We start from the raw sequence: 6754 nt of genomic DNA, 5'->3' as shown, positions 1-6754 counted from the left end.
AAACTTTGATCAAGTCTTTTCCTACAACAAATCTGTCCGGTATAGGAGCCATATCCCCCCAATAATGCAGCCTGACTACGTTCCTGCGCTTTCTGGCATCATCAAATGACAAATAAGATGTACCTGGGCGTCTTGTACTCCATGCTGACTGCTGTGGGGGAGCTGGCTCAGCCGCTCCTGTTGGTTTTGCTGCCGTTCCTGCTTCAGCTAAGGACTTTGCTTTTGCCGCTCCTGTTTCTGCAAAGGGCTATGATGCTGCTGCAGGCTGTATGGATTTCTCTCCCACTTTAGGAATCTCCATTTCTTGCGCCTCAAAAGCCTCTACTGCTTCAGCGTTCTCCACTGCTTCAGCCATTACTATTTCAGACACTTCTTCCTGTGCCTGGGCTGTTTGCTGCTCTGTCTCAGGTGTATTACCAGCATCATTCAGGCTCTCAGCCTGGGCTGTTTGCTGCTCTGTCTCAGGTGTATTGGCAGCATCATTCAGGCTCTCAGCCTGGGCTGTTTGCTGTGTGTCTGCCTTGGGTGTGGCTGCTAATTCCTGCACCTGTCTGCAACCATCAGCTGCTTGTAGTCTCTCTGTATCAGGTAGAGTTGTATGCAGTTTCTCTATCTCCGGTGCAGCTGTATGCGGGGTCACTGCGTCAGGTACAGTTGTTTGCGGGGTCACTGCGTCAGGTGCAGTTGTTTGCGGGGTCACTGCGTCAGGTGCAGCTGCTTGCGGGGTCTCTGTCTCAGGTGTAGCTGTAGTTGCCTGTGCATTAGTGTGTATGTCCTTGCCAATTTGTGGGATAACAATTTCTGTGACCCCAAGTCTCCTTTTCTCATGCTCTGCCTGCCTTTTACTCTTGGCTTCATTAGACCTTGAGCTGGTTTTAGCCGCAGTTCTCTTACCCGTCTGGTTCTGAGCCGGACTTTCAGTATTCTCCATCTCAGATTCTTTCTGCCCAACATATTCATTCATCTCTTTTTCCATATTTTCTGACTCTTTCTTTTGCAAACATTTCTGCACTTTAACTTCCAGGGAAACTTTCTTATCCACATTCAGATTAGCTTGAGACCTGGTTCCCACTCCTCTCCCTCCTCCAGGGTCTGCCGCCATCTTGGCTCACAGCTCCTCCCCTTCCTGTGTGTGAGGGGGAGGCTGGCACTGCCGCTGCCCGCGCTGTACCTGTGCGGTGTATACATGGTGTAGTAGTGTGTGTGTGAGGGGGAGGCTGGCACTGCCCGCGCTGTACATGTGCTGTGTATACATGGTGTAGTAGTGTGTGAGGGAGAGGCTGGCACTGCCACTGCCCGCGCTGTACCTGTGCTGTGTATACATGGTGTAGTAGTGTGTGTGAGGGGGAGACTGGCACTGCTGCTGCCCGCGCTGTACCTGTGCTGTGTATACATGGTGTAGTAGTGTGTGTGAGGGGGAGGCTGGCACTGCTGCTGCCCACGCTGTACCTGTGCTGTGTATACATGGTGTAGTAGTGTGTGAGAGGGAGGCTGGCACTGCAGCTGCCCGCGCTGTACCTGTGCTGTGTATACATGGTGTAGTAGTGTGTGTGAGGGGGAGGCTGGCACTGCCGCTGCCCACGCTGTACCTGTGCTGTGTATACATGGTGTAGTAGTGTGTGAGAGGGAGGCTGGCACTGCAGCTGCCCGCGCTGTACCTGTGCTGTGTATACATGGTGTAGTAGTGTGTGTGAGGGGGAGGCTGGCACTGCCGGCGCTGTACCTGTGCTGGGTATACATGGTGTAGTAGTGTGTGTGAGGGGGAGGCTGGCACTGCTGCTGCCTGCGCTGTACCTGTGCTGTGTATACATGGTGTAGTAGTGTGTGTGAGGGGGAGGCTGGCACTGCCGCTGCCCGCGCTGTACCTGTGCTGTGCATACATGGTATAGTAGTGTGTGTGAGAGGGAGGCTGGCGCTGCCGCTGCCCGCGCTGTACCTGTGCTGTGTATACATGGTGTAGTAGTGTGTGTGAGGGGGAGGCTGGCGCTGCCTGCGCTGTACCTGTGCTGTGTATACATGGTGTAGTAGTGTGTGTGAGGGGGAGGCTGGCACTGCCCGCGCTGTACCTGTGCTGTGTATACATGGTGTAGTAGTGTGTGTGAGGGGGAGGCTGGCACTACCGCTGCCTGCGCTGTACCTGTGCTGTGTATACATGGTGTAGTAGTGTGTGTGAGGGGGAGGCTGGCACTGCCGGCGCTGTACCTGTGCTGTACCTGTGCTGGGTATACATGGTGTAGTAGTGTGTGTGAGGGGGAGGCTGGCACTGCTGCTGCCTGCGCTGTACCTGTGCTGTGTATACATGGTGTAGTAGTGTGTGTGAGGGGGAGGCTGGCACTGCTGCTGACCACGCTGTACCTGTGCTGTGTATACATGGTGTAGTAGTGTGTGAGAGGGAGGCTGGCACTGCAGCTGCCCGCGCTGTACCTGTGCTGTGTATACATGGTGTAGTAGTGTGTGTGAGGGGGAGGCTGGCACTGCTGCTGCCCACGCTGTACCTGTGCTGTGTATACATGGTGTAGTAGTGTGTGAGAGGGAGGCTGGCACTGCAGCTGCCCGCGCTGTACCTGTGCTGTGTATACATGGTGTAGTAGTGTGTGTGAGGGGGAGGCTGGCACTGGCACTGCCCGCGCTGTACCTGTGCTGTGTATACATGGTGTAGTAGTGTGTGTGAGGGGAATCTTTTTTATTTTAAATACAAAATACAAATATTTACAAAAACACACAATACTTACAGAATAGCATCCAGAAAATGACATAAACAATACATTTATCTTACAGAGATTCCCTTTTCAAAGATATCTAAACGCCTCTCTCCAACCTCTCAGATTCCCCCTGCTATATACACTTTATATCTGATAGATAAACAATATACACTTTACTGATAGATAAATAACACAAAGTAATCAAGCAAGTTTCCTGCAAAAAGAAAATCTAATTCTTAATGTCCTTTAGACTAGAAAAGACTTGAGTCTGTATCTTTTCCCCTTAATACTATTCACATTAATAGTTGCCACTTTCAGCGGAGAGGGGCACTTTGGCACATTTAGTGAATCACCACCACCCTTTTTTTTTCTTTTTTGCACCATTTTTCTTTTTGACCATTTTCTTTTTCCCGGGGGGGCTCTCTGATGGCAGATTTCTCTTATTTGATGGTCCGGCCATCTCAATGTCCTGAATAGATCCAGACCGCTGCGAGGTCTGACTGTCTGACATATCGGGGTCTGCGTCATCCATCTTTTCACCCCAACTCTTTTCCTCCAAAACCTCATATGTATTGTGCAGTGAGATCTCTTCTTGGACAGTTTCTGTAGTTTTCTTTCCAGCTGAGCTGGTTAGGGCAGTCTTGTTTTTACTTGTTATTGTTTCCCATTCATTATCGCCATCTTTGCGAGGTTCGCCGCCATCTTTGCAGGGTTCGCCGCCATCTTTGCAGGGTTCGCCTCCATCTTTGCAGGGTTCGCCTCCATCTTTGCAGGGTTCGCCGCCATCTTTGCTCAGATCGCTCCTGTGTTCTCCGTCTGACCCCCTTTGGGCTGGAAGTGTATATGTCAGACCCAGAGACTTTAAAACCTCTTCTACAGGTGTAAGTTGAAGACTTTCTGATGACTCTGTGGTATTCTCTTTATCACTAGGAGATGCTGTATTCTGTACACGAGACATTTCATTCTGCCCATAATGGTTGTGTTCGGCTTCTGGGCAATCTTTAAAGGAATGACCACATTTATAGCACAGGTTGCAGACTATGTCCTTGTCACACTCAGAGCTGTGATGACCAATAGAACCACATAAAGTGCACCTGATTTTGTCACACGCTGAGCTTAAGTGCCTGGGGGAATCACATTTAAAACATTTTTTAGGCTGTCCCCAATAAAAACATCGCCCGCGATCTCTTCCAATATATATGGCGTTTGGGAGGTGACATGCCACATTGTGTGTGTATCGAAGTTTAACTTTAAACTTGTAGCCCCCATTCCAGAAACCTTCAGCATCCATACTTTTCACTGGACCAGACTGAATATCGCACTGTCTTTGTAGCCAAAAACATATATCTTCAACCGCTACAGTCTCAATATCAAAGATAATATTCACTTCCACGGTCACAGGGCGAGAAACCTGGATAACTTTAAAGAATTCCCATTCTGGATTATCCTTCACTTCTCTGTAACGAAACCAGAATTTTTCTAGCCCTTCTGGTGTCTTAAAGCTCACTTCGTAGTTTCTGCTACTAGGAGCATGTAACAAAGCATAAACCTCACTGGGTTGGAAGCCAAGAGAAACTTTGATCAAGTCTTTTCCTACAACAAATCTGTCCGGTATAGGAACCATATCCCCCCAATAATGCAGCCTGACTACGTTCCTGCGCTTTCTGGCATCATCAAATGACAAATAAGATGTACCTGGGCGTCTTGTACTCCATGCTGACTGCTGGGGGGGAGCTGGCTCGGCCGCTCCTGTTGGTTTTGCTGCCGTTCCTGCTTCAGCTAAGGACTTTGCTTTTGCCGCTCCTGTTTCTGCTAAGGGCTTTGATGCTGCTGCAGGCTGTATGGATTTCTCTCCCACTTTAGGAATCTCCATTTCTTGCGCCTCAAAAGCCTCTACTGCTTCAGCGTTCTCCACTGCTTCAGCCATTTCTATTTCAGACTCTTCTTCCTGTGCCTGAGCTGTTTGCTGCTCTGTCTCAGGTGTATTGCCAGCATCATTCAGGCTCTCAACCTGGGCTGTTTGCTGCATGTCTGCCTTGGGTGTGGCTGCTAATTCCTGCACCTGGCTGTAACCCTCAGCTGCTTGTAGTCTCTCTGTATCAGGTGCAGTTGTATGCAGTTTCTCTGTCTCCGGTGCAGCTGTATGCAGGGTCACTGCGTCAGGTACAGTTGTTTGCGGGGTCACTGCGTCAGGTACAGTTGTTTGCGGGGTCACTGCGTCATGTGCAGCTGCTTGCGGGGTCTCTGTCTCAGGTGTAGCTGTAGTTGCCTGTGCATTAGTGTGTATGTCCTTGCCAATTTGTGGGATAACAATTTCTGTGACCCCAAGTCTCCTTTTCTCATGCTCTGCCTGCCTTTTACTCTTGGCTTCATTAGACCTTGAGCTGGTTTTAGCCGCAGTTCTCTTACCCGTCTGGTTCTGAGCCGGACTTTCAGTATTCTCCATCTCAGATTCTTTCTGCCCAACATATTCATTCATCTCTTTTTCCATATTTTCTGACTCTTTCTTTTGCAAACATTTCTGCACTTTAACTTCCAGGGAAACTTTCTTATCCACATTCAGATTAGCTTGAGACCTGGTTCCCACTCCTCTCCCTCCTCCAGGGTCTGCCGCCATCTTGGCTCACAGCTCCTCCCCTTCCTGTGTGTGAGGGGGAGGCTGGCACTGCCGCTGCCCGCGCTGTACCTGTGCGGTGTATACATGGTGTAGTAGTGTGTGTGTGAGGGGGAGGGCTGGCACTGCCCGCGCTGTACATGTGCTGTGTATACATGGTGTAGTAGTGTGTGAGGGAGAGGCTGGCACTGCCACTGCCCGCGCTGTACCTGTGCTGTGTATACATGGTGTAGTAGTGTGTGTGAGGGGGAGACTGGCACTGCTGCTGCCCGCGCTGTACCTGTGCTGTGTATACATGGTGTAGTAGTGTGTGTGAGGGGGAGGCTGGCACTGCTGCTGCCCACGCTGTACCTGTGCTGTGTATACATGGTGTAGTAGTGTGTGAGAGGGAGGCTGGCACTGCAGCTGCCCGCGCTGTACCTGTGCTGTGTATACATGGTGTAGTAGTGTGTGTGAGGGGGAGGCTGGCACTGCCGCTGCCCACGCTGTACCTGTGCTGTGTATACATGGTGTAGTAGTGTGTGAGAGGGAGGCTGGCACTGCAGCTGCCCGCGCTGTACCTGTGCTGTGTATACATGGTGTAGTGAGTGTGTGTGAGGGGGAGGCTGGCACTGCCGGCGCTGTACCTGTGCTGGGTATACATGGTGTAGTAGTGTGTGTGAGGGGGAGGCTGGCACTGCTGCTGCCTGCGCTGTACCTGTGCTGTGTATACATGGTGTAGTAGTGTGTGTGAGGGGGAGGCTGGCACTGCCGCTGCCCGCGCTGTACCTGTGCTGTGCATACATGGTATAGTAGTGTGTGTGAGAGGGAGGCTGGCGCTGCCGCTGCCCGCGCTGTACCTGTGCTGTGTATACATGGTGTAGTAGTGTGTGTGAGGGGGAGGCTGGCCGCTGCCTGCGCTGTACCTGTGCTGGTGTATACATGGTGTAGTAGTGTGTGTGAGGGGGAGGCTGGCACTGCCCGCGCTGTACCTGTGCTGTGTATACATGGTGTAGTAGTGTGTGTGAGGGGGGAGGCTGGCACTACCGCTGCCTGCGCTGTACCTGTGCTGTGTATACATGGTGTAGTAGTGTGTGTGAGGGGGAGGCTGGCACTGCCGGCGCTGTACCTGTGCTGTACCTGTGCTGGGTATACATGGTGTAGTAGTGTGTGTGAGGGGGAGGCTGGCACTGCTGCTGCCTGCGCTGTACCTGTGCTGTGTATACATGGTGTAGTAGTGTGTGTGAGGGGGGAGGCTGGCACTGCTGCTGACCACGCTGTACCTGTGCTGTGTATACATGGTGTAGTAGTGTGTGAGAGGGAGGCTGGCACTGCAGCTGCCCGGCGCTGTACCTGTGCTGTGTATACATGGTGTAGTAGTGTGTCGTGAGGGGGAGGCTGGGCACTGCTGCTGCCCACGCTGTACCTGTGCTGTGTATACATGGTGTAGTAGGTGTGT

Source organism: Ascaphus truei, unplaced genomic scaffold (genome assembly GCF_040206685.1).
Source record: "Ascaphus truei isolate aAscTru1 unplaced genomic scaffold, aAscTru1.hap1 HAP1_SCAFFOLD_1109, whole genome shotgun sequence".
Classification (NCBI taxonomy): domain Eukaryota; kingdom Metazoa; phylum Chordata; class Amphibia; order Anura; family Ascaphidae; genus Ascaphus; species Ascaphus truei.
The sequence above is the reverse complement of the archived record's forward strand: the minus strand, read 5'-3'. Positions refer to the sequence as shown.